Source organism: Rhincodon typus, chromosome 4 (genome assembly GCF_021869965.1).
Source record: "Rhincodon typus isolate 14 chromosome 4, sRhiTyp1.1, whole genome shotgun sequence".
NCBI lineage: Eukaryota > Metazoa > Chordata > Chondrichthyes > Orectolobiformes > Rhincodontidae > Rhincodon > Rhincodon typus.
The window spans coordinates 99,707,680-99,732,624 of record NC_063335.1 but is presented as its reverse complement, the minus strand read 5'-3'; positions in this window follow the sequence as shown (position 1 = coordinate 99,732,624).

Sequence of the window (24,945 nt, the reverse complement as noted above, 5' to 3'; positions counted from 1 at the left end):
CATTGAATACTATAGAAATACATGAAGGGGCCTACATCAACCACTTTTGGTCCTGAGCAGTGCTCATTTTACCTTAGATTGTATTGGAAGAGGGAAATGCCTCAAAAGTGCAAATAACAGTTGAAGCTAGCTGTCTCACACAACTACTATGCAGTAAATCCACAAGTGATTTTTCTCCACTAACAGGATGTTGCCATCAAGCTAAAAACACACTTTGCCTCCCACACATGAGCCTTCTGAAGAAGGGTCCCTAGACTTGACATTAACTTCTTCTTTCTCTCTCCACAGATGCTGTCAGACCTGCTGAGTTTCTCCAGCAATTTCTGTATTTGTTACTCATATGAGAAATGTGATGTATGAATTCCAGTGACAGTGCGATACCAACTATGTAGGTTACACATCCCAATGTGGACCATATCAAACAACATATCCTATTGTCCACTTGCAGCATGCGGTTTGCCAATTATGTTCAACCAGCCTATATTTGCAAGCCACAGAAAATTATATCCACTAGTAAATATGATGCAATTATTAGAAATCATTTATGAAATAATCCAGACTCTGCTAAGAGTTATATTGGAAACCAACTTAAGAACCTAAGCAGCCAGGCTCATACTACGATGCATGTTTAGGCAAAAGGAATATTCATTAAAACAAAAGGATTCATGGAGACATTCAATCTGTGTTACACCCTCTTGGTATCGCACTGAGTGATCAGAACCTATCTGCCTGGTCTGAGAAACTTTTATGAAAACTAAGATTGGCAGGGTAGCTGCTGACTTTGCTGCATCTTCAATGATGGTTCAACCAATTTTCACCCTCTACTTATACAGTATGAAATGGTGTCCTCTTCCTTTTTAAGTCTGTTTTAAGCATCCCAGTTCTTATTAATACAAGACAAAAAGCTTCAACCTCGTGTCGTCTTTTAGCACTTAAAATGCTGGAAGTACTCAGCATGTGAGAATGAATGGCTCTGGACCTGCCTCAATGCCAAAACAGCACTTTTCAATGTAATAAATTACATCCTGTGTGATTATGACAAAGGCAAAACTTTCTCCCCTTACTCAATCTTTCTGCAGCATTTGACAGAATTGACCATATCATTCTCCTCCAATACTGCTCTGTCACCATCCAGTCAAGAGGGAATATTCTCACTTGGACCCATTCTTACCTATCTAACTGTAGCCGGAAAATCACTTGAAATGACGTATTTTCCTGCTTCCATACCATTACTTCTGATGACCCCTTTGCCAGGGATCAATTCTTGGCCGCCTCCTATTTTTCATCGACATGCTGCCTTTTTCAACACAATCTGAAAGCAAAATATTTGTTTTCGCATGTATGTTGATGACACCCAGCTCTAGCTTACCACCATCTCCCTTCAATCTTCCATTCTTGTTCAGTTATTAGACAGCTTATCGGACATCCAATACTTGAAGGCAGCAACTTACCCCAGTCGAATATTGTTAAAATGGAACATTGGTTCCTAACCTCACCTCAAACTCCATTCCCAAGCTATCAACTCTTTCCCTCTCCCTGGAAAAAATCATATGAAGTCAGTCTGCTTTACAACATTTGATCCTAAAATAGTTTCAGACCTCAACTTTTTGCCTTCTCTCAGGCTGTCATTTTCCATTCCTGTATTGTCACTCAGCTTCCGTGTGAGCTCATCTGTTGCTAAGAAACTTGTCAGTGCAATTGTTAGATGTAACTATTTCAATGCAGTTTTGGCTGGTTTTCCAAATTCTACCATCTGTAGATTTGAGGTCACTCAAAACTCTGACACCTGTGTCTTTACTCACAGCGAGTCCCATTTCCCTTACCATTCCTTTGCTCACTGGCATACTTCTGGCTCCTGGTCAAGTATTGCCTTAATTGAACAATCGCATCCTTGTTTTCAAAACCCTCCATGACCTTTCCATTTCCACTCACCTACCCCACTTCAATTCCACAATCCTGCAAGATATTTGTGCTTCTTTAATTCTGGACTCGTATGCATTCCCAATCATAATTGCCCCATCATTGACAGCCATTCCTTCAGTATTCCAGGCTCCATCATTACATGTTTCCTTGTATTTTCCTTACCTTACTCCTTGAAGTTAGTTCTGAAGATCTACATTTTTGAACAAGTTTTTGGTCATCTGACATAAAATGTCCTTCTCTATCTCTGTGTCAAAGCTTTGGTTTATAATGCAGTGCCTTTGTTTCATTAGGTTCTGAGTGCTAAATAATCTGAAATTAAAATGCTATCAACCATGACGCATGAACTATTTCTCTCTCCACAGATTCTGTCTTACCCACTGAGTATTTCCAGTATATCCATGTTTTAGAATAGAATCCCTACAGTGCGGAAACAGGCCCTTCGGCCCAACAAATCCACACTGATCCTCAATGCATCTCACCCAGACCCATCCCCCTATAACCCACCTAACCTACACATCCCTGAACACTATGGGTAATTTAGCATGACCAACCCACCTAACCTGCACATCTTTGGACTTTGGGAGGAAACTGGAGCACCCAGAGGAAACCCATGAAGACACGGGCGAACATGTAAACTCCACACAGACAGTTGCCTGAGGATGGAATCGAACTCAGATTCCTGGCGCTGTAAAGCAGCAGAGCTAAAACCACTGAGCCACCATGCTGCAGCAATTGCTGTCAAATGCATGGTAAATGAAATTCAGTACAATGTTGATAAATGTGAAGTTATCCACTTTGGTAGCAAAACCAGGAAAGCAGTTTACTATCTGAATGGTGATTGTTCGGGAAAAGGAAAAGTGCAATGAGACCTGAATGTCATTGTACACTTTTTGCTCAATGTAAGCATGTAAATGCAGCAGGCAGTGAAGAACACAAATGGGATTTGATTTTCATAGCGAGAAGACGTGCAGATTAGGTGGATTGGCCATGCTAAATTGCCCATAGTGTCTAGTGCAGGAAATGCAAAGATAAGGGTAGGGGGTGTGTCTGGGTGGAATGCTCTTCAGAGGTTTGGTGTTAACTCAATGGGCCAAATGGCCTACTTACACACTGTAAGGATTCTAGGAGTTCTATGATATCTTCTGTACAGAAGCACAAATGTCTGCTGCTGTGGTACAGGGCCTTGGTGAGACTACATCTGGAGCATTGTGTGTTGGTTCGGTCACGTTCTCCAAGGAAGAATGTTCTGGCTGTGGAGACAGTCAACAAAGGTTCACCAGACTGATTTAGCAGGACTGACATGGAAAGAGAGACTGGACTGGAGTTTAGTAAAGTGAGGGGAGATCTCATACAAACCTATAAAATTTGAGAAGGACTACTCAGGATAAATTCAAAATGGATGCTCCCAATAACTGTGGAGCCAAGAACAAGGGGTCAGGAGATAGGGATTAGGGATATACCAATTAGGACTGAGATGAGGAGAAATTTCTTCATCCAGAAAGTGGAAACCTGTGGAATTACTAACATCACAAAGTAGGTGTGGCCAAAACATTTAATGTTTTCAAGAAGGAGTTAAATATAGTTCTTTAAGCTAAAGGCATCAAAGGGATGGGAAGAAAACAGGAGCAGGGTACTGAATTAGACGATCAGCCGTGATAAACTGGAATGTTAGAACAGGCTCAAAGGGTTGAATGGCCTACTCCTGCTCCTATTTTCCATTTTTTGTACAATATGACAATTTAACTTCTTCGATTGATTATATTTCAGTATCTTTATTTGTTTTATCCTGATTGTTCTCTCCATGGGAGCCACCTGACCTGCTGAATTTAAATTTTTATTTCAGATTTTCAGTATGTGCAGTATTTGGCCTCTATTTTCCCATGGTGCTATTTACCTATTGAGCATGCTTCTTACTGCAAGTCAATTGTACAGAGCTTCAGTGCATCAAATCTAATCCTATTCACAGTCCTGGATGCTCCAGAAACCTATTTTCCCAAGTTGCTAGTTTCAGCAAAGTACACAAGCATAAGGGAAGTGGTAATAGGAAGTGAAGGAAAAAAAATCCTTAATTCCTAGTGCTTCCCACAACACAAAATTCCAATTAACCAAATTACTCATTTGCAGAACAGTGGTAGTGTTCCTGCCTCTGAGCTAGAGGCCTGGGTTCAAATCTCAGTTGCTTCAAAGGTGTGTCACAACTTCACAGGTGTCACTTCACCTGATGAAGAAGCAGCACTGTGAAAGCTTGTGATTTCGAATAAACCTGTCAGACTGTAACTGGGGTGTTGTGTGACTTCTGACAACTTCTGAAAACAAGTCAATTAAAAATATCTAAATAATATCACCACGTTGCATAGACGTCATTACTTATATCATTGGAAAACGGAGTTCCCACATTTATACAGCTATATATGGATATTTAACTCAACCAAAACAAAGTGACCATTGTCTATTTCCATTGTAAAAGTGTCTTTGCACCATACTAAACATATATTGCTGACAGAAACATGTGCTCATTTAATTGTTTGTATCTTATTCAAGAGCAATTCACTTGTATGCTCCATCACATCTCTCATGCAAGGTCACAAGTTGACCTGCAGTAACAAACTTGCTCATTAGGTAAATAGCACTAATGTTAAGGTCAATTACCTTTTGGACTGGATACTCTTTAAGTAGTGTGGGATTCAAATTCAACAGTGACTTGTTGTTAATAATTTTAAACAACCCTTTTCATATTTGATATGTCTAGAGTGTATGGGAATTGCATTCACCCCTTCTAGTTCAGAGGTAGAGGCACGAACATTGTGCTGCAAGACCTGCAGGGTGATTTGTTACAATTATATTCAATAGAAAAAATGCTAACCAAAATCATTCAACTCATACAGTGAAGAAATTATATTTATATTACTGCATCCATTATAAATGGTGACAACTTTATATCAGTATTAAACTTTTGGAAGCAAAGCATTGAAAGGTTAATATAGTCAACTGTTAGGAAGGTGGAAGAAATGTCAAGTGCTCCCAGGATGAGGCATTCCACTCCCGTACATCTCAGTTGTCCTCGTTTTTCAAGGACCGTAACTTCCCCCCCTCAGTGGTCAAGAACTCCCTCAACCGTGTCTCCCACATTTCCAGCAACTCATCCCTCACAACCTGTCCACGCAATAAGAACCAAAAAAGAATCCCCCTCGTCCTCACGTACCACCCCACCATCCTCCGGATCCAACGCATCATTCTCTGACACTTCCGCCATCTGCAATCCGACCCCATCACCAAAGACATTTTTCCCTCCCCACCCTTATCTGCTTTCCAGAGGGACCACTCTCTCCATGACTCCCTTGTCCGCTCCACACTCCCCTCCAGCCCCACCACACCCAGCACTTTTCCCTGCAACCGCAGGAAGTGCTACACCTGCCCCCATATCTCCTCCCTCATCCTCATCCCAGGCCCCAAGAAGACTTTCCACATCAAGCAGATGTTCACCTGCACATCTGCCAATGTGGTATACTGCATCCGCTGTACCCGTTGTGGCCTCCTCTACTTCGGGGAAACCAAGCGGAGGCTCAGGGACCGCTTTGCAGAACACCTATGCTTGGTTCGCAATAAACAACTGCACCTCCCAGTCGCAAACCATTTCAACTCCCCCTCCCATTCCTCAGACGACATGTCCAGCCTGGGCCTCCTGCAGTGCCACAACGATGCCACCCGAAGGTTGCAGGAACAGCAACTCATATTCCGCTTGGGAACCCTGCAGCCCAATGGTATCAATGTGGATTTCACAAGCTTCAAAATCTCCCCTCCCCCTACTGCATCCCAAAACCAGTCCAGCTCGTCCCCGTCTCCCTAACCTGTTCTTCCTCCCACCTATCCCCTCCTCCCACCTCAAGCCGCACCCCCATCTCCGACCTACTAACCTCATCCCGCCCCCTTGACCTGTCCATCCTCCCTGGACTGACCTAACCCCTCCCTAACTCCCCACCTACACTCACCTTTATTGGCTACATCCCCGCCTGTTCGACCTGTTTGTTTCCACTCCACCTATCCTCTCCTCTATCCATCTTCTATCCACTTCCCCCTCTCTCCCTATTTATTTCAGAACCCCCTTCCCCTCCCCCATTTCTGATGAAGGGTCTAGGCCTGAAACGTCAGCCTTTCTGCTCCTATGATGCTGCTTGGCCTGCTGTGTTCATCCAGCTCTACACCTTGTTGTCTCAACCACTAGAGGGATAGTATGCCATTTTCACATTCACAGAGAATGCTTTCCACTTACGGTGTCCTTTTTACCTGGATATGATATCGCTGATACCTGAATCATATGTGGAAATATATGCAAAATGCATATCATTCTTATTTACAACTTAATGCTTGAATTTAATTCTTATGTTTGAACTTGATGTTTTCCTCTCTTGCACTGCATGCTGTTGCAAAATGATGTGATGCAATATGATCATGATTTGATGCAATGGGGCTGCGCTCAATATTCTGATCAAATTAGTTGGAATGTGTACATTCATACTGTATGTATACTACAGAATGTATACTACATTCTGAGTGAAATTTCTAACCGACAATGACGTAAGAAAGCATACGTACTGTAATCTGAAGCCCACTAGAAATAGAATTAGGCTGCCTGAGCTCTGTATCCAGCAGAAAAAGGGAGAGTCAGTTCCAATTTTGGCTGAATTTAAAAGACATTTTCAAGGAAGTATGGACACAAAATGAATAGATTTCACATGTAACTATCTCCTAACCCCATGTACTTTCCTTTAACTATATATTTTGAAGCAATAAATTCATTCAATAAAAATGCTTTAGGGAGTTAGTAACATACTCAGCAAGAGAGAGCATGACACTGTCATATTCTTGAGCTCGTCATACTGCTAAAGAAATTTGCTGAGGTAAGGAAAATGTTGAGCTAAACCTTATGTGCTTTTCGCTAAGTAGGATTTGTTGACTAGGGTTTCTCAGCACAAGGCCTAGCAAATTTCCTTACTGCATCTTACCAAACTCGCTTCATTAACTACCCAGGCCAGCTCTCTCACCTAATTCCAGCTCTATTCGATCACTCACGATTCCTCACTGGATATCACCTGAAAGGCCAACATCCCTGGCACCAGTGGCATCTTTAAACATTGCTGTACTCCTGGACAAGCACTGGTAATCTTGCTTTGCCCTTCACTGGCAGTGTCATGGCACAGCAGTCACATAGTCACACTGCTCGTGGATTATAGCTGATTTAAGTGACACTCACAAAGACAACCTTAGTCACTGTTTAAGCACTGGACCACACAGTTTAGCTGTTCTTAGCTACTTTCTGTCTCGACGCTGTCTCTGTCCCCGATGCAGGCCCACAGTTTGCCATTGTCCATTTGGGGAATTTCACAGACAGGCAAGCAATTGGACAATTCTGACAATTCCAAACATGACCTGTTATTTAAGGTCAGCAAAAGTAAAAGCAAACAAAATGGTTAGAAGCTGCAGTTCATCAGCACAATGAAAACAATATACTGCCATCGTGACCAACGATTATTTTATAGACTGTCTGCTGTACCAGGCTGTCATTTACTGGAACTGGGTGTCCATCAGGTCCTGACTGGCTTGTAGCACCCGAAACAGTGGAGCCCTGTCTTCCACAGGAAGATTTTCCTCAACGTCCCTCGTCCACTTCCTCCTCCTGCTCAGAAGACTGTTCCCAGTTTCTCCGCATCTTTAATATTGCCATGTCATCTGCTCCAATTGTACAGAGCATAACAGGCCAGGTTGATGGAGCACATCCTGTCCAGACGTTACTGAAGGGACGTCTTCCTGCAAACCAGTGAACCATATCTTCATCAGCCCTATTATCTGCACCAGCCAAAGCCTTAGCCAAAGCATGAGTGGCAGTGACCTTGTGGCCTACACCATCCAGGGGTTGCACAATGTTATTATCAGTCCTGGCCACATTGGGAGGCCCTTGCCCCTCAGTAATTAGTGTTGTAAGGCCTGGGCCCTCAAATGTACCAGAGAGTGACCCAGAATGTAGGGATCATGCAGCTGTCCAGGATAGTGATCACAGTTCACCTGAACATTAATGAAATGGAATCCCCTTCCAGTTGATGAACTTTGTCATGTTGTGATATGGCTTCTCAGTGCTGCGTGTGTACAGTTGATGACACCCTATACCTGGGAGAAATCAGCTACGTTTCCAACTGCAGCACTGACCTCATCACGGGGAAACAAAATGAACTGCTGTGATCTTGCACAGATGGCATTGGTCACTGTCCCGATGTATTTCTGGAAGTACAACTGAGAGATCCCACATAGGTCTCCTATCATTCCCTTGAAGGAATCACTCGCATTGAGTGTTCAGAAGACAATGGCCTTTCACTCCTGCCACTAAAACAGCTGGAATAGAACTGTCACAATGTTCAGGCGTACAGAGACTCCATTAAAAGTAAGTCTCACTCATCCTTAGGAAACTGTCACATATAAGAACACCTGGCCCTCCTATGGCCTCAACATATCCTAGTGAAAGAGCAAATTACTGCAGATGCTGAAATCTGTACTGAAAACAACAAATGCCAGAGATCACAACGAGTCAGATAGCATCCTCAGAGAGAGAGCAAGCTAACATTTCGAACCCAAGTGACACTTCATCAGAGAGCTTGCTCTCTCTCCGTGAATGCTATCTGACACAGTGTGATTTCCAACATTCGTTGTTTTCAGTATCCTTGTGAAAACCTGAAGCTGAGACTTTTGACTGAACTGGGGACACCTTCGACTCCAGAGCAGCTTTTTGGTAGCTTGGGTTTCTTATCAGCCCTGATCCTCCTACAACACATGCACATTCCTTAGAAAAGCAGCGACAGTGACAAACATCCCACCAGTGGCTGGATACATCACTCTTGCTAGTAATGATCAGTGTTGGGAACATAAGGAACAAAGCAAATTCTTAACTCTGAGAACAGTTACTGGTGGCATACCCTGCAGATGAGAGTTGCACACTCTTCTCCAGATAGTGAGACATACTGCACCCTAATAACAAGGGCCATCTCTCCATCATTCATTCAGCTTCACTGTTCGCGTTTGTACCAACTTGCTGTTCCAGCTCCATGAGAATTATATGACAACAAATGGTCATGCTCGCTGAACTCCAAATACTTCCTGTCCCAAATCTACATCAACCATCAAACCTATCGTTGCATTCTGTAGAGTTTATTGTGATACCTGCATGGCCAATCAGTTCCACCTCCCCGAGCTCCCATGCAAGTTTCACAAATTATGCATCACTTTTGGACAGTATCTACTTCCATTTAAGTTATTGCCAATAACTTCTGCATCATTGAGATGCCAAAGTTCAGTTTGCAAGTATCAACGGAATGGTGCAAATTGCCTTTTACTGCATTTGCCTCTAAACATGTTCCCTTTGCATCCATCATTTTTTGGACAATATAATGATTGTAAATTAAATGTAGCTGAATTTTGCAAGTTTGTGCTTCATGTATTTGTCCCTTTAATGTTCAAGCATCAGTATTTGTGGAGCCTGTGCTTTTATCTATCAAAGTGTCACTGAATCTGCCCACCTTGGGCATTGTCTAGACATTTTTCAGTTGTATCACAGAATCCCTACAGTGTGGAAACAGGTCCTTCGGCCCAACAAGTCCACACCGACCCTCAGAGCATCCCACCCAGACCTATCCCCCTATAACCCACCTAATCTACACATCCCTGAACACTATGGGTAATTTAGCATGGCCAATCCACCTAGCCTGCACATCTTTGGACTGTGGGAGGAAACCGGACCACCCGGAGGAAACCCATGCAGACACGGGGAGAATGCGCAAACTCCACACAGACAGTCGCCCAAAGGTGGAATCGAACCCAGGTCCCTAGCACTGTGAGGCAGCAGTGCTAGCCACTGTGCCACTGTGCCACCCCATATAATGGAGCAGATCTCTGACAGCCTTTTTTGCAGCTTCCTGACTGACAATATGTGGTTCCCCTGACTGGTTGGGATGGCCCTGCAGGATGGCCTGTTACCTACTCCCTGGACTACAGTCAGACATACACCCAGCCTGTGACTAGCTTGGCTGATGACTGACCGTGGCCAAGATCCTGGGCTGAGTGCCGACTGTACCTGTGATTGATGGCACCAGGACTAGTAGCAGATCCCCTTGACTGGATGAGGAAGAGCCCCCATATTCTTGCCATTTGGTTGGATAAATATGCAGAGTGATTGCCGTGCAATCAGCCTGCACATGTTGTCGGATTGACATCTCAGCGTGCTGTACAGCAAGATGTTACCATCTCCTGGATGGATCCTTATCAACAAACATCGCAAGTAGTCTGCCTGTGTGACTAGACAACAGAGCACGCCAATGTACCAGTTCTGAGAGGCTTGTGTCCTGACTAAAAAGCCAAAGTAAGGTGAGGCATTGTTGATGCGAGCATGTCGGCTGATGCGATGTGAATTGCACTAAGATAGCAAGCGAGCAGCTGTGAGATTTAGTCTGGCCCATGAGCTGGGTGCCTGGCCCTGCAAACAAAATGTCCTTGCAGCAGCCTATTAGTGTTACTTACCAGTGAAATGGGTCTCAACTTCCAGAGTCCTGCAAGTGGATTCAGAGAGGTTTCATGAAGAACTTGAGGAGTTGGACATTATCAGATGCCATTGTTCATTGACAACTGGTGTGTGAGGTTTGTGCCAACGAATGTAGTTACATGGTGACCAACATGGAGGCTCTTCTTAGTGGTGAGATGAAGTCACCAGCTACCCCCTCTGACTTCCATATCGAGAACTGTCAGCCTCTAGCTTGCTTAATTGGTGGTATGATAGAAAGCTACATATTAACGAGGTGAGATTGGCAGCTGATAAGCAACAATCCCCTTTAATGGGTGACTCGTACCACCTTGTGAGAATCTCACCTTGACCTCTGAAACTCAGTTAAAAGATGCAGCAAGATGATCCCAACATTGGAAAGGCCCTTGGCTGACTTGTCATTTGATTACGCCACATTTCCTCCCAAAGCCCACTTCATTCAGGCCCCTGTAAGACTTTTCTCAGTAAGTTGATTTAAGAAATATCTTGGTGTACCTTCATCCTGCCTTAGGGCTGCAAGAGAGAACAAGATCATGTGAAACTGAATCACCTCCTTCTTGTCTCATTCGCCTGTCACACAATCAGAATACTTACACTTCAGTCACCAAATGCATATCAGCGTTATGATGTTTTCAGACTGGTTCAAAGTTCATGTAACATTAGCCTTTGCCTTCAGCAATCTCTGCTACTGAAACATCTGTGGAGTACAGGAGTCAACCTGGTGCTGATTGTAAAAAAAACACAGGCCTCAGCTGTGACGAATTGTGACTTGCCATTCTGTTCCTCGCCTCTCCCACAGAGCTGAAAGAAAGGCAAAGATTTACATAAATTTAATCTGATGTTGCGTCTCTGGAAGGGATCGCTGGAAGAGAATTGCATTCAAGTTATCTATTTTAAATGTCAGCTGCAATTTGTTTGCAACGTTTCTTGCCAACCATGGCAATGATGTCTTCAGACTGCTTTCCCTCCTGCTCCTCAAAGTCATCTAAATGTCAGGATCCTGCTTTTGCATAGCTCTGTTTTCTCAGGAATTCATTAAGGTTGTAGAGTCATAGAATTTCACAGCACAGAAATAGGTGAATGGCTTTGCAACATTTGAACAACTTGCTAACTATCCTTAGACTTTTTCACAGAGAATGTCATGCTTTTTTTAATGTAGTTCCCTTCATTAATTAAAATAAATCATTTGCATTTCATAAGGAGAGAGAAGGAGCAGCTATTAAACTTTATTAAACTTCCCATGATGTGAGTTTTCCGAATTGAGATACTTCAGAAAGAAAAGAATAAAATAACATTAGAAATCAAAAAAGGGGTGGATTTCAGGGTAATAATGGCAAAGAGCAAAGAATGCAGAACTTTTATCAACTGTCACTGGTGTGTCCTGAGGGATTCTTCCATACTTTATGTTTGGCATTGCAGCCCTGTTGTCCAAGAATTATTCTTATGAAACTTACTAACTCAATCAGGAAAGGGCCTCCAAGCAAGAGTGCTTTGCCTGTTGTCAGGATTAATATTTGGTGGCATTTTGTTGGCTATGTAAGATAATAAATTGCCGTGGAATGTTATCTCGCTAAAAAGCTTCACCCCACAGATGAATGAGTTACTGCCAATATTGATGTAGCGTAGGATCAGATTGCGGTGTTCATTTTGATTTGATCTGTGCCAGAAAGTGCAATCAACATGAGATAAAAAGAGTTTGTTAAATCAAAGACAAAGAAAATATCACATATGGTGTTTTTCAAGTTGTCATGAAAGAGCAAAATCTTTCACAGCCAACCATTTTCAAGTACTGGAGGTTCCCATATCCTTATTCAGCATTATTCCACTTTAACATCATGCAAATGATTGAGTTTGTACTCTTGATATTGGATCTTCCATTTTCACGTCTCTTTGCCTGAGGCATGAGCATTTGTGAACCAATTAGCGCCATTTTGAAATAATTTCAAGGTGTTTGAACACACTTGAAGAGACAGTGACTTTTTCTGAAAACCATGCAGTGTTATTTTGTGTGATGAATATCGGTCCCACAGTAATTTCTTCAAGAGTGAAATTAAAATGAAGTGAGTGATGTGAAGTGCAGGTTCATAGTTCCTTGAAAGGGGAGTCACAGGTAAACAAGGTGGTGAAGAAGGCGTTTGGTACGCTTACTTTCATTAGTCAGTACATAGTGTACAGGAGTTGGAATGTCATTTTGCAGCTGTATAGGACATTGGTGAGGTGACTTTTGGAATACTGAGTTCAGTCCTGGTCTCCTTGTTGTAATAACGATATTGTTAAACTTGAAAGGGTTCAGGAAAGATTAACAAGGATGTTGCCAGGATTGGAAGGGTTTGAGCAATAGGGAGAGGCTGAATAGGCTGAGGTTATTTTCCCTGGAGTGTCGGAGCTTGAGGGGTGACATTACAGAGGGTTATAAAATCATGAACTGCATGGATAGGGTGAATAGACATGGTCTTTTCCCCAGAGTAGTGGAGTGCAAAACTAGAGGGCATAGGTTTAAAGTGAGATGGGAAAGATTTAAAAGGGACCTGTGGGGCAACTTTTTCACACAGAAAGTTGTGCATGTATGGAACGAGCTGCCAGATGAAGTGATGGAGGCAGTTACAATTACAACATTTAACACGCATCTGGATGGGTACATGAATGGGAAGGGTTCAAAGGGATATGAGCCAAATGCTGGCAAATGGGGCTAGATCAGTTTAGGATATCTGGTTAGCGCAGACGAGATGGACTGAAGGGCTTGTTTCTGTGCTGTATAACCTTATGACTATGACTCCATAAAGCCTGGATTTTTATAGAGCTAATATAAATATACATTTCCTAACTCTGAAATCCTAACTTATTTTTGAATTCCCCAGGTGAACCCTGTTGAGGTTTCACATAAGGTGAGACGAATTTAAATTTGCTTTCATAAAAACATAGGAACTAGGAGCAGGAGTAAGTAATTCAATCCCTCAAGTCTACTCCACCATTAACTACAATCATGGCTGATCTCATCTTGTCCTCAACTCCACTCTCCTACCCGCTCTCCGTAACCCTTCAACCCATTTCCAATGAACATTCTGTCTATCTCCTCTCAAATTTACTCAATGTCCCAGCAGTCTGCTTGGGTGAATTCCACAGATTCATGAACATTTTTTTCTGCATCACTTTATTTCCACGGCATTGGGCATTCTTTTGGTGAAAGGTACAGGATTCGATCCTTATCCTGCAGGAAAACAATTCTGAAATCTTCTGACTGATTTTGGAACTTGACTGTGGCTTGCTTTCAAATTTGCAGCAGGTAAAGCAGAAAGGCCATTTTAAATTTTGTAAGAAACGCATTTATAATCCACTGGAATTTTGCTTTTTTAATACTGCAGAGCACCCAAAAAGGGAGAGAATTGCAAAGATTTACAGCTCTGTGAGAAAAAGAAATGTTTCTTCATCTCTATTTTAAGTGGGTGACCCCTATTTTAAAACTACGCCCCAGTTCTAGATTCCCATGTGAGAGCAAATATCCTTTCAACATCTACTTGGTCAAGTTTTGTCAAAATCATATATGTATCGACTAACTCACCTGCTACCCTTCTAAACTTCAGAGGATATAGACCTAAGCTGTCTAGCCTTTCCTTACAAGGCAATTGGTCCATTCCAGGTAGTAGTCTAGTAAAACTTCTTTGAACTGCTTCCAATGAGTTAGCATCCTTCTTTAAACACAGTGCCAATACTGTATACAGTACTCCAGATATGGTCTCCTGAATGCCCTATATAACTGAAGCATAACCTCCCTACTCTTGCATTCAATTCCCCTCGCAATGAAACATAGTATTCTATTAGGTTTCCTGATTACCAGCTGTACCTGCATATTAACTTTCTGTGATTCATTTACCAGGACACCCAGGATTCTCTGCGTCTTAGAGCTCTGCAACCTGTTGTCATATGAATAATATGATTTTTTTTATCCTTTCTGCCAAAATGGGCTTATACACTTGATGGTAAGGTCCTGGGGAGTGTTGCCAAACAAACAGACCTCGGAGTGCAGGTTCATAATTCCTTGAAAGTGAAGTCATTGAAAGTGAAGAAATTTAGTTTGCTTTCCTTTATTGGTCAGTGCATTGAGTACAGGAGCTGGGAGGTCATGTTGTGGCTGTACAGGACATTGGTTAGGTCACGTTTGAAATGCTGCATTCAGTTCTGGTCTCCTTGCTATAGGAAGGATGTTGTTAAACTTGAAAAAGTGCAGGAAGGATTACAAGGATGTAGTCAGAGTTGGAGGGTTTGAGCTATAGGGTGAGGCTGAATAGGATGGTGCTATTTTCTCTAGTGTCGGAGGCTGAGGGGTAACATTAGTTAGGTTTATAAAATCATGTGGGGTATGAATACAATGTTTAGTCAAGGTCTTTTCCCCAGGGTGGGGGAGTCAAAAACTAGAGGGCATAGGTTTAAGGTGAGAGCGGAAAGATTTAAAAGGGATCGAAGGGGCAACGTTTTCAGCAGAGGGTGGTGCATGTATGGAAGAAGCTGCCAGAGGAAGTGGTGGAGGCTGGTACAATTACAACATTTAAAAGGCATCTGGATGAATATATGAATAGGAAGGGTTTGGAGGGATATGGGCCAAAAACTGGCAAAAACTAGATTAATTTAGGATATCTGGTCTGTATGGATGAGTTGGATCAAATTGTCTGTTTCCATGCTGTGCATCTCTATGACAAGTTCAAAATTCCCACTTTGTACTCTATTTGCCAGATCTTAGCCCACTTAGCCAATCTATACACTCTGTGGACTCCTTATGTCCTCTTCACAATTCACTTTCTTACTATCTTTGTGTCATTCACAAATTTGGCTACCAAATCTTTGATCCATTCATGACAATCGTTTATGTAAATTTCAAAGAGTTGAGGGCCCAGAACTGATCCCTGTGGTCTACTCTTGATGTCATGCCAGCCTGAAAAGTGTGTATTTATTGCTACTTAGATAGCAAGAAATACAGACGCTGGAGTCAAAGTGTGGAGCTGGAGGAACCCAGCAGGTCAGGCAGCATCAGAGGAACAGGAAAGCTGATGTTTTGAGTCGGGACCCCTTCTTCAGAACTTATTTATTCCAACTGTCTGTTTCCTGTTAGCCAGTTAATCATCTACTAAAACCTATATTGTTAACACCAGCACCCCCAACACATTGTGAGTGTTTATTTTCCTCAATAATTTTTGATGTGGTATCTTTTTGAATAGATTTCTGCAAACCTCAATACAATGCATCCATTGGTTCCCCTTTATTAATAGCACAAGTTACTTTGTCAAAGGACTCCAATAATTTATTTCCTGTTGAAAAAAAAATGCTGGTTGTGCCTGACTACCTTGAATTTATCCAAATGCCCTATTATAAATCTTTAATAATGGTTTCTAACATTTTCTCAGAAATATAACGTTTGTTTTGATCACGTTGGAAAAGAAATCACAACATCATTTCAAAATAACTTTAGTGCCAACTCAGCCATGAATTCATTCCAAACTAATTCAGAAATATGTAATAATTTCTTCTTCGCTTAATTCACACACAAAAACACAATACACACAAATTTATCGATGCACACAATTTTTCTAAATTAATGCATATCTTTGAAAGTATTACATAACTGCAAACATGTGCATCAATTCAAGAATCAATTTCAAATGTAAGGACTATTGCTGATGTTCTATTTGACCAAAATAAAGAGTGGATGTTGTAAACTTCATGTATTATGCTGGTGTTTGACCTACTGCAATGTTAGAATGGACACAAAATAGCGTTGCCTTGTTTTGTTCTCTTAGTTGAAATTTGACACTATTAGCCCAATGTCCAGATAAATTCCTGGTGAGGAACCCAGAACAGTGAGTGGCAGGATAGGATATTCTCAGTATTGAACTACTAAGAACTGACTTTCAAATGACAGGATTCTTGCATCCATTCATTTGGCCTGTGAAGATGGGAACTGTCCACCTTCATCCTATGGCAGATGCCTGGTGTTGCAAGGGGGTGGAATCAAGGTCACGGAGTCATATTTCCTGTTCAACAAGTGTAGAAAAAAGGGAGCTGTATCCTTAAGCTGAGCTATTTTGTATATATAGAGCCTCAGACTCTGCAGCTACAAGTAAGATGTCGTCTTTTACCATCCTCTGCATATAGTAATGTTAAATAAAGCCCGTTGTTATTATTTATGACAGTGTAGGTCTTAAAGAAAGTATTGATTTTACATTGATGTAAAGCAAGCATGAGCTAAAATATCAATCAGTGTCCTTGAAGTGGGGTATATCTCCTTCATGAATTCCCAACAGCAAGGTCAGGATGTCTGCGTCCAGTGGGATTCTTCAGGAATCAATGTTGCAGCCCTTGCTGTTTGTAGTTTTTGTAAATAATTTAGATGTGAATGTAGGAGGATTGATCAATAACTTCACAGATGATACAAAAATTGATGAGGTGGGAAACTATGAACAGAGTAGCCTTAGACTACGGGAGGATAAGGGCCGACTGATCAGATGTGCTGATCAGTGGCAAATGGAATTTAATCTAGATATGGTGATACACTTTGTTAGAACAAATAAGGCAAAGAAATTTTTGATAAGTGGTAAGACCCTGGGAAGCACTGAGTCAGAGGAACCACGATATGCATGTAAATATCATGTACACATGCAAGGTGTCAGGGCAGGTGGACAAAGTGATTAAAAAGGCATGTGGTATACTTAGATAACAAGGTGTAGAGCTGAAGGAGCACAGCAGGCCAGGCAGCAGCAGAGGAGCAGGAAAGCTGATGTTTTGGGTCTGGACCCTTCTTCAGAAATGGGGGAAGGGAAGGTGGAATTTACAAGCTTCAAAATCTCCCCACCCCCGATCTCATCCCAAGACCAGCCCATCTCGTCCCTGCCTCCTTGACCTGTCCATCTTACCTCCCACCTACCCGCCTCTCCATCCTCACTGACGAAACCCCATCCCAAATCCCTACCTACACTCACCTGTACTGGCTTCACCCCGCCTCCTTGACCTGTCCGTCTTCTCTCCACGTATCTGCTCCTCTATCCACCTTCTATCATCGCCTCTCCCTCTCTCTATTTATTTCAGAGCCGTCTTCCCCTCCCCCATTTCTGAAGAAGGGTCCAGACCTGAAACGTCAGCTTTCCTGCTCCTCTGATGCTGCCTGGCCTGCTGTGTTCATCCAGCTCTTCACCTTGTTTTCTCAGACTCCAGCATCAGCAGTTCCTACGATCTCATGTGGTATACTTGCCTTTATTAGTCAAGGCATAGAGTTTAAGAGCAAGGAAGTTATGCTGGAACTATATGTGACTTTGGTTAGGCTACAGCTAGTGTATTCTGGAATCCACATTATAGGAGGATGTGATGGCACTGAAGAGGGTGCAGAGGAGATTTATGGGAGTATTGCTTGGGCTGGAGAGTTTTAGTTATGAAGAGAAATTGGACAGACTAGGGTTGTTTTCCTTAGCGCAAAGGAGATTGAGGGGAGACATGATTGAGATGTACTAAATTATGAGGAGCATTGATAAGGTACGCAGGGAGAAATGTTTCCCCTTGACGGAGGGTTCAATTAACAGAGGGCATGGTTTCAAGGTAAGGGGCAGAAAGTTTAGAGGAGATGTGAGGAAAAACCTTTTCACTCAGAAGGTGGTGGGAATCTGGAATTCACTGCCTGGAATGGTGGTCAAGGCAGGAACTCTCATGAAATTTAAGGGATATTAAGATTTCACTTGTAGTGCCAAGGCATATGTCCGTGGGTCAAGTGCTGGAAAATGAGATTTGAATAATCAGGTATTCTTTTATTAGCACAGGCTCAGAAGGCTGACAGGCCTTTTTCTCTGACATGGATCTCGATGACACTATGAATCTATGACTCTATAAATGACTCAGTCACAGAATGACACTTTATTTCCTATTTTCATTCACTTCCTGCTGTTATCAGGCAGAACATCCGAATACACTGCCCCCCACTCCAGGCAAAGCACTCTGAAGCAGGAGCACATCAGGGAGCTGACCCACCATACAACATCTACACAACTTCCACAAATTCCCACTTCCAAAGATGCCTTCCCAGGCCTTGGAAAACTCCAGTCATTGCTTCAATGGAAGTTAAGAAGACTTTAAAATATTACGGTTATGCTTCAGATTTTAGTTTAGGATATTAAAAAAAATCACTTTGATGACAGCAGGGTAAATTTATCAAGCTGATTACTTATCATGTAGAAATGTTCCTACTCCTTTTTACACACATAACTACCACATTTTTCATTCATATCAGCTGATATTTGTATCCTTCATCATAGAGAACAACATATCAGGATATTTACCAATGTACAAAGACTGCATAGCACCCTGATAGACATAAATAGAGGAATGACAATGACTTAGAACCATAGAATCACTACAGTGTGGAAGCAGGCCACTTAGCCCATTGAGTCCATACCAACCCTCCAAAGAGCATCCCACCCTGATCTAACCTGCCCCAACTCTATTCCTGTAGCCCTGCATTTCCCATGGCCAGTCCACCTAACCAGCATATCTCTAGACTGTGGGAAGAAATCGGAGCACAGTCATGTGCAGACTCCATGCAGACAGTCACCTGAGGATGGCGTTGCTGGGAGCCACTATGCCACCCACTTGGCCCAACTAAACAAGCAGAAGAACCTGCAGTCCAGTATTTTTGATCAAGGAAGACTCTGGAAGGTTAGAGAGGGACCAGCAAAGCCAGCAGGGAATGGGCTACAGGAATAGAATTGGGGCGAGTTGGATCTGGGTTGTCCGCTCTTCGGAGGCTTGGTATGGACTCAATGGGCTAAGCAGCCCGCTTCCACACTTTAGTGATTCTATGGTTCTAGGTCATTGTGTTAACATTTTGGGCACATGACCCAGATTGGCACATGAGATGTCCCTGCTGTCCGAATAAAGTTATCCTGTTTCCTTTCTGTCTTTTAGTTGATAACGTAGAGGGATGGCCACATATCTTCTACTTTCCCCTGCATACCATATTATGGTAGCAGCATTAATTGCATTTATTTGGTAATTTAAGAGCTTCAAGAGATGAAGGGTGAATGAACTTGCTGATGCCATGTAGAGAATATCCTGGGGATTGGTGAAAAGACAGTGGGTTAATCACCGTTTCTGTGCTGCTTTTGCCTTCAAATGTGCCAGTGGAGGAGTGCAGTGAAAATAAAGCCCTTTAAATTTATATATGAGCTTCCCAAGTATTTACAGTGTTTCAGTGCATTTTACAATGAACCCTTTCTTGTGCAGGAAAACACCACCACATGTTTCATTCGTAATAGTGTTTTTGTTTTGAGGGAGAAATGTTTGCCGTGACATAAATTAAAGAGGGACAGAGTGTTAGGGGTTGTCATTGACTGTGGACATGAGAAGCAAGCTTGAGAGCTGAATTCTGAGTCACAGATCCACGTGTCAAACCTCATGGAAAATGATGTCTTTACTCCCATTCTGTTACATTTTGTACATCATGTGTGCCCATTGGATTGCGGTTTTGCAGGAAAGCAAGCTGAATGGTACAATGTGACCCTCAGACAGAAATAAAACTTAAATCCTAAGTAAAATAAAGTATTTTATTCAGTAAGGTGGAAAAAGCATTCCTTGTTAAGGAGATTACCCACAACGGTCCTTATGGCACAATCTTTTTGAGTTGTGAAGCTGTGCCAGTTGATTTTGCAGCTGGTGATGAGTTTTTCTGAGGTCTATCAGTGGCATCATTTTTGTGTCCTTTATTTCCAGGAAGGAATTAATTAGATCAGAGCAGAAAAAATGCTACAAATACTCAGCAGGCATGGTAGCAATTGTAGACAAAGAAACAGTTATCATTTCAGGCCTGCAATCTTTCATCAGAAACCAATAATGAGAAACATTTCAAGATGCCAATGTCCTGTGCTAATCAACACACTAATTTTGATTTTTTGATTAAATTTAACTTACTTTTGCATTAGCTATATTTGTAATTCAGCCTGTAAACAAAGAATTGACAAAGCATTTAGCAGAATTGATTCAAAAAGACGTAAACAGCAGTTAAATGTCTAGAGAGTTCTTTATATTACAACAAAACCAGCTGAAACCATGTGTAACAAAATTGTTAACACTAGTAGAATCTTTGGATTTTTTTCCAATTAGGGCAAACTCAACCTAACAAAACTTGTCTTCAGATTATTTTTTCTAATGTAATTAAGGTATCTCTCCATTCACCCTAGTGCTATTTAATAATTGTTAAATAAACTGGGACAAAATGGGCATCTGTTCACCAAAAAAAATGAGCAGTGGATGCTGGACAACTGAAAAAAAGTAAAATCAAAAGTCATGGAGAAACTCCAGCATTTCTGGCAGCATCTCTAGAGAGAAAAACAGAGTTAACACTTCAATACAGGCAAAGTTCTGTCGAATGGTCACTGGACTCGAAATGTTAATTCGCTGTTTCTCCTTCCACAGATGCTGCCAGACCTGCTGAATTCCTCCAGTGTTCTCTGTGTTCACTTGAGATTTCCAGCATCCACTGTACGTTGCTTGTATTCGGTAAATAAACTGTTTAAAGATCTCAAAGCCACTCTCTCAGCTATTGAGAGAAGGTAAGAGTGTTAGCTTGGTGGGAGAGTGAGTAGGACAGCAGATGGATTGACAAGAGGGTAGTGTGCCAGATGGGTGTGGTGCTATGGCTAGGGGATAAGGGATAGAATGCCAGGCAAGTGAATGAGGAGTTAGGCTGGGACTTGAGTAGTTGAGGAGGTTCAAACCAACAGTGCAGTTTTGGCAATCAATACTTCCTAGTGTAAGAGATGTGCAGGACAGGAATCTCAATCTCATCCCAGTCATGATTGACTATATTTCTTAAAAAAAAGACATTTTGATCTTTAGAAAAGGGAAAACCTGCACATTAAAAGGGGCTGACAGACAGCCAAACTAGTAGTTTCAGAACAGATAAGCAGGTTGGGAGGAATCTGGTCTCATTTCCTCTCGGCAATTTCCCATCAAAAAGTCAGAGTGAGGAGGTTCACTGATGATTGGAAAATGGTTAGCATTATCCTCAACACCTCACTGAAGAAGACCTAAACAACATCCAGGCTTGTCCATTTGTAACACCCAAGGGCCAGCCAATGAACATCTCCAACAAGAGAAAATCTAACCATCATCCATTTCAATGGCATTATGATGGTTGATTTTTTTTGAGATCTTGTAAGCAGCTGAACACCCCTGGAATTCACAGGTCACTGATACTCTTTTGGCTCTCTCTTTGTCAGAGATAGACAATGTATTTCTTTAATGGCACACTTGACACAGAAACATAGAAAATAGGAGCAGGAGTAGGTCATTTGACCTTTTGAATCCACTCCACCATTCAAATGATCATAGCTAATCATGCACCTCAGCACACTGTTCCCTTTTTCTCCCTGTACCCTTTGATCTCTTTAGCCCTAAGGACTATATGAATCTCCATCTTGAAATCATTCAATGTTTGGTCTCATCCGCTTTCAGTGGCAGAAGGCTTCACAGGCTCGCAACTCCTTGGGTGAAGATATTTCTCCTCATCTCAGTCCAAAATTGGTATCCTATACCTGTGCACAGACCGAGTACTTTTTGGGCTACTTCCGTTGCTGGATTCCGTCAGATACGAGCATCATTGATTGCATCAATATAGCTCACCAAAGGACCCGGTAACTGTCCAGTGAAATAAATGATCAAGAAAGACCTCCATTCCCCCAATGTCCAAGTGGTCTGTGGCCTCAATAAAAGCTTCTTCCATGTGTGAGTGTGCTCACGTTCCTGCCAGCTGCCATTATTCTTTCATCCTCCATTATGTATGGCCTAAAATCTTCATTCCAATTCAAAATATGTGTGAATGGATCCAAAAGGACAAGAAATGATTTGAGGGGTTGGACACTGATACCTCTACCGAAATATCAGACAGAGGTGATACAACCAATGTCACCAGTTTAGAGGTAATCATTAAACATGGTATATCCAATGGACATATTGGATATACCATGCTCTATTTGGTGAATGGAAAAATCAATTACAGAAATAGCATCCCACAGATGATGTGAGAGAGAACACATTTTACTTTAGCACAAGAATTGTTACTCTGCCCTCATGTCATAACGTGAATAAAGTGAAATGTTCTAAATTGGAGACAACAAGGTGCAGGGCTGGATGAACACAGCAGGCCAAGCAGCATCATAGGAGCAGAGAGGCTGACGTTTCGGGCCTAGACCCTTCATCAGAAAAGGGGGAGGGGAAGGGGGTTCCGAAATAAATAGGGAGAGAGTGGGAGGCGGATAGAAGAGGGATAGAGGAGAGGATAGGTGGAGAGGAAACAAACAGGTCGAAGAGGCGGGGATGGAGCCAGTAAAGGTGAGTGTAGGTAGGGAGTTAGGAAGGGGATAGGTCAGTCCAGGGAGGACGGACAGGTCAAGGGGGCGGGATGAGGTTGGTCGGTAGGAGATGGAGGTGCGGCTTGAGGTGGGAGGAGGGGATAGGTGGGAGGAAGAACAGGTTAGGGAGGCAGGGACGAGCTGGACTGGTTTTGGGATGCGGTAGGGGGAGGGGAGATTTTGAAACTTGTGAAATCCACATTGATACCATTGGGCTGCAGGGTTCCCAAGCGGAATATGAGTTGCTGTTCCTGCAACCTTCGGGTGGCATCGTTGTGGCACTGCAGGAGGCCCAGGCTGGACATGTTGTCTGAGGAATGGGAGGGGGAGCTGAATTGGGGTTGGTGTAGCAAGCTACATGCTTACAAATCCTGCTTTGCCACTGACATTTGCACCAGTCTCCATAAACGTTACCATTCGCACCATTAAAATGAAAATAAACTCAAAGCTATAAACTTTTACAGTGAGCACATTCCGTAAAATGAAAACCTGTCAATTGAGATTATACTACAATAACATTTTTCAAGGCTCTCAGACATTGTGGTGGTCTGCTGTGTTCTCCATAGCATTGCTTCCCATACAGTTGTGGGCTTTGAGGATTGTGAGACCTTAGTCACAAACTGCTCATTGGGGTAGAAGTGAGAGGAAGAGATTAAAAAATGACTGAGGAAGTGAAGTCCAAAGTAAAGGACGCTGAACATACAGGTACCCCTACTTCACAATGAGGTTGTAAAATAATTCAACCCAATCTCTCAAGTAACTAAAGTGATAATGAGGTGATTGAGTTTAAAATTGCACAAGAGGGTAACCCCCACCAAGCCAGCTTCCAGAGTATCTCAAACTTAAAATCAGGGTCAATAGTAAGATATTATTATGTAAATCAGAGTCTGGACACAAACCAAGGCTTACATTTACAAATAAATAATTACCAGGCTATTACATCTGAATGTACTTGATGGTATTATGGTAGTGTGAACTTAACTTTAACTTCATAATGAACACAGTGCAATGTTTTATGAATCCTGAATTAATATGATCATAATTATTTATAATTTCAATTTCTCTTGAAATGTGATCCTTCCTCCTCTACCTGGGTATTATTTTAATTTCTTCGTTTCTGAATATTGAACATAGGAATATGAAGAATACCTCCAAATGAAATGCCACGAACAAAAAATGACACGAATGCTTCTACGTTGCACATCCAGCTGATATTAAAATTCAATCATCCTAGGTTGCAAAAACAAGATATGAAAAAAGATATCAGACTAAAAACTTGAAATAACTTACAAACAATGGATCAAAATCAATTTTAGTCTTGTGGTGTAGCAACAACTAACCTTTAGTGACATTTACCATGATTCAGTAATGACGAGATCAATTGCATTAAAATGACCTTTATGGAAGCCCAGGAATATGTCTGATCAAAAGCAACACAGTTCACCATCAACATAGGCTTCTGGGTGAAATGTTATAACTCGTAGCTTCTTCCATAATCCATTGACATATCGTCCAATAAGATCAGTTAAAGGGCAAAATGGAGGCTGTTGCAATATGACTTTATCAATGGCTACTTCTTTTTAGGAATTTCATTTGAGTGTAACACTAGCAGGCTTCAGGCAAAAACAAAGTTCTGGAGTTTTGCTTACTGAGACAGGAGAATTTCTTGGCTCGACAAAGCAGATTTTTCATAATGGCTCCCCTATGTTGTGTTTTTAATCTGTTGTGGGGGTGAGAAGGTTTGGTGGTGGGGTGCTGGGGGAGGGGTGTTGGGGGAGTTGTAGGTGGGGATGGCAGAGAATGACTTGGATTAGAAGTTTAAACAAATGACCCCAAAAGAATTAAGGAGGTCACTGGCGACAGTAGCTGTCTAGCCAAAGGCTAGAGGAGGATTTAAAACTGTATCCGACATTTAAAAGTCAAGGCTAAAGCTGGAAACATCATTCAAGGTGTCAATCTGGACCTCCAATACCACCTTATGCTACCCCTGTCTCTCTCTCTCTCTCACACACACACACACACACACACACACACACACACATACACTCTCTCTCAAACACACAC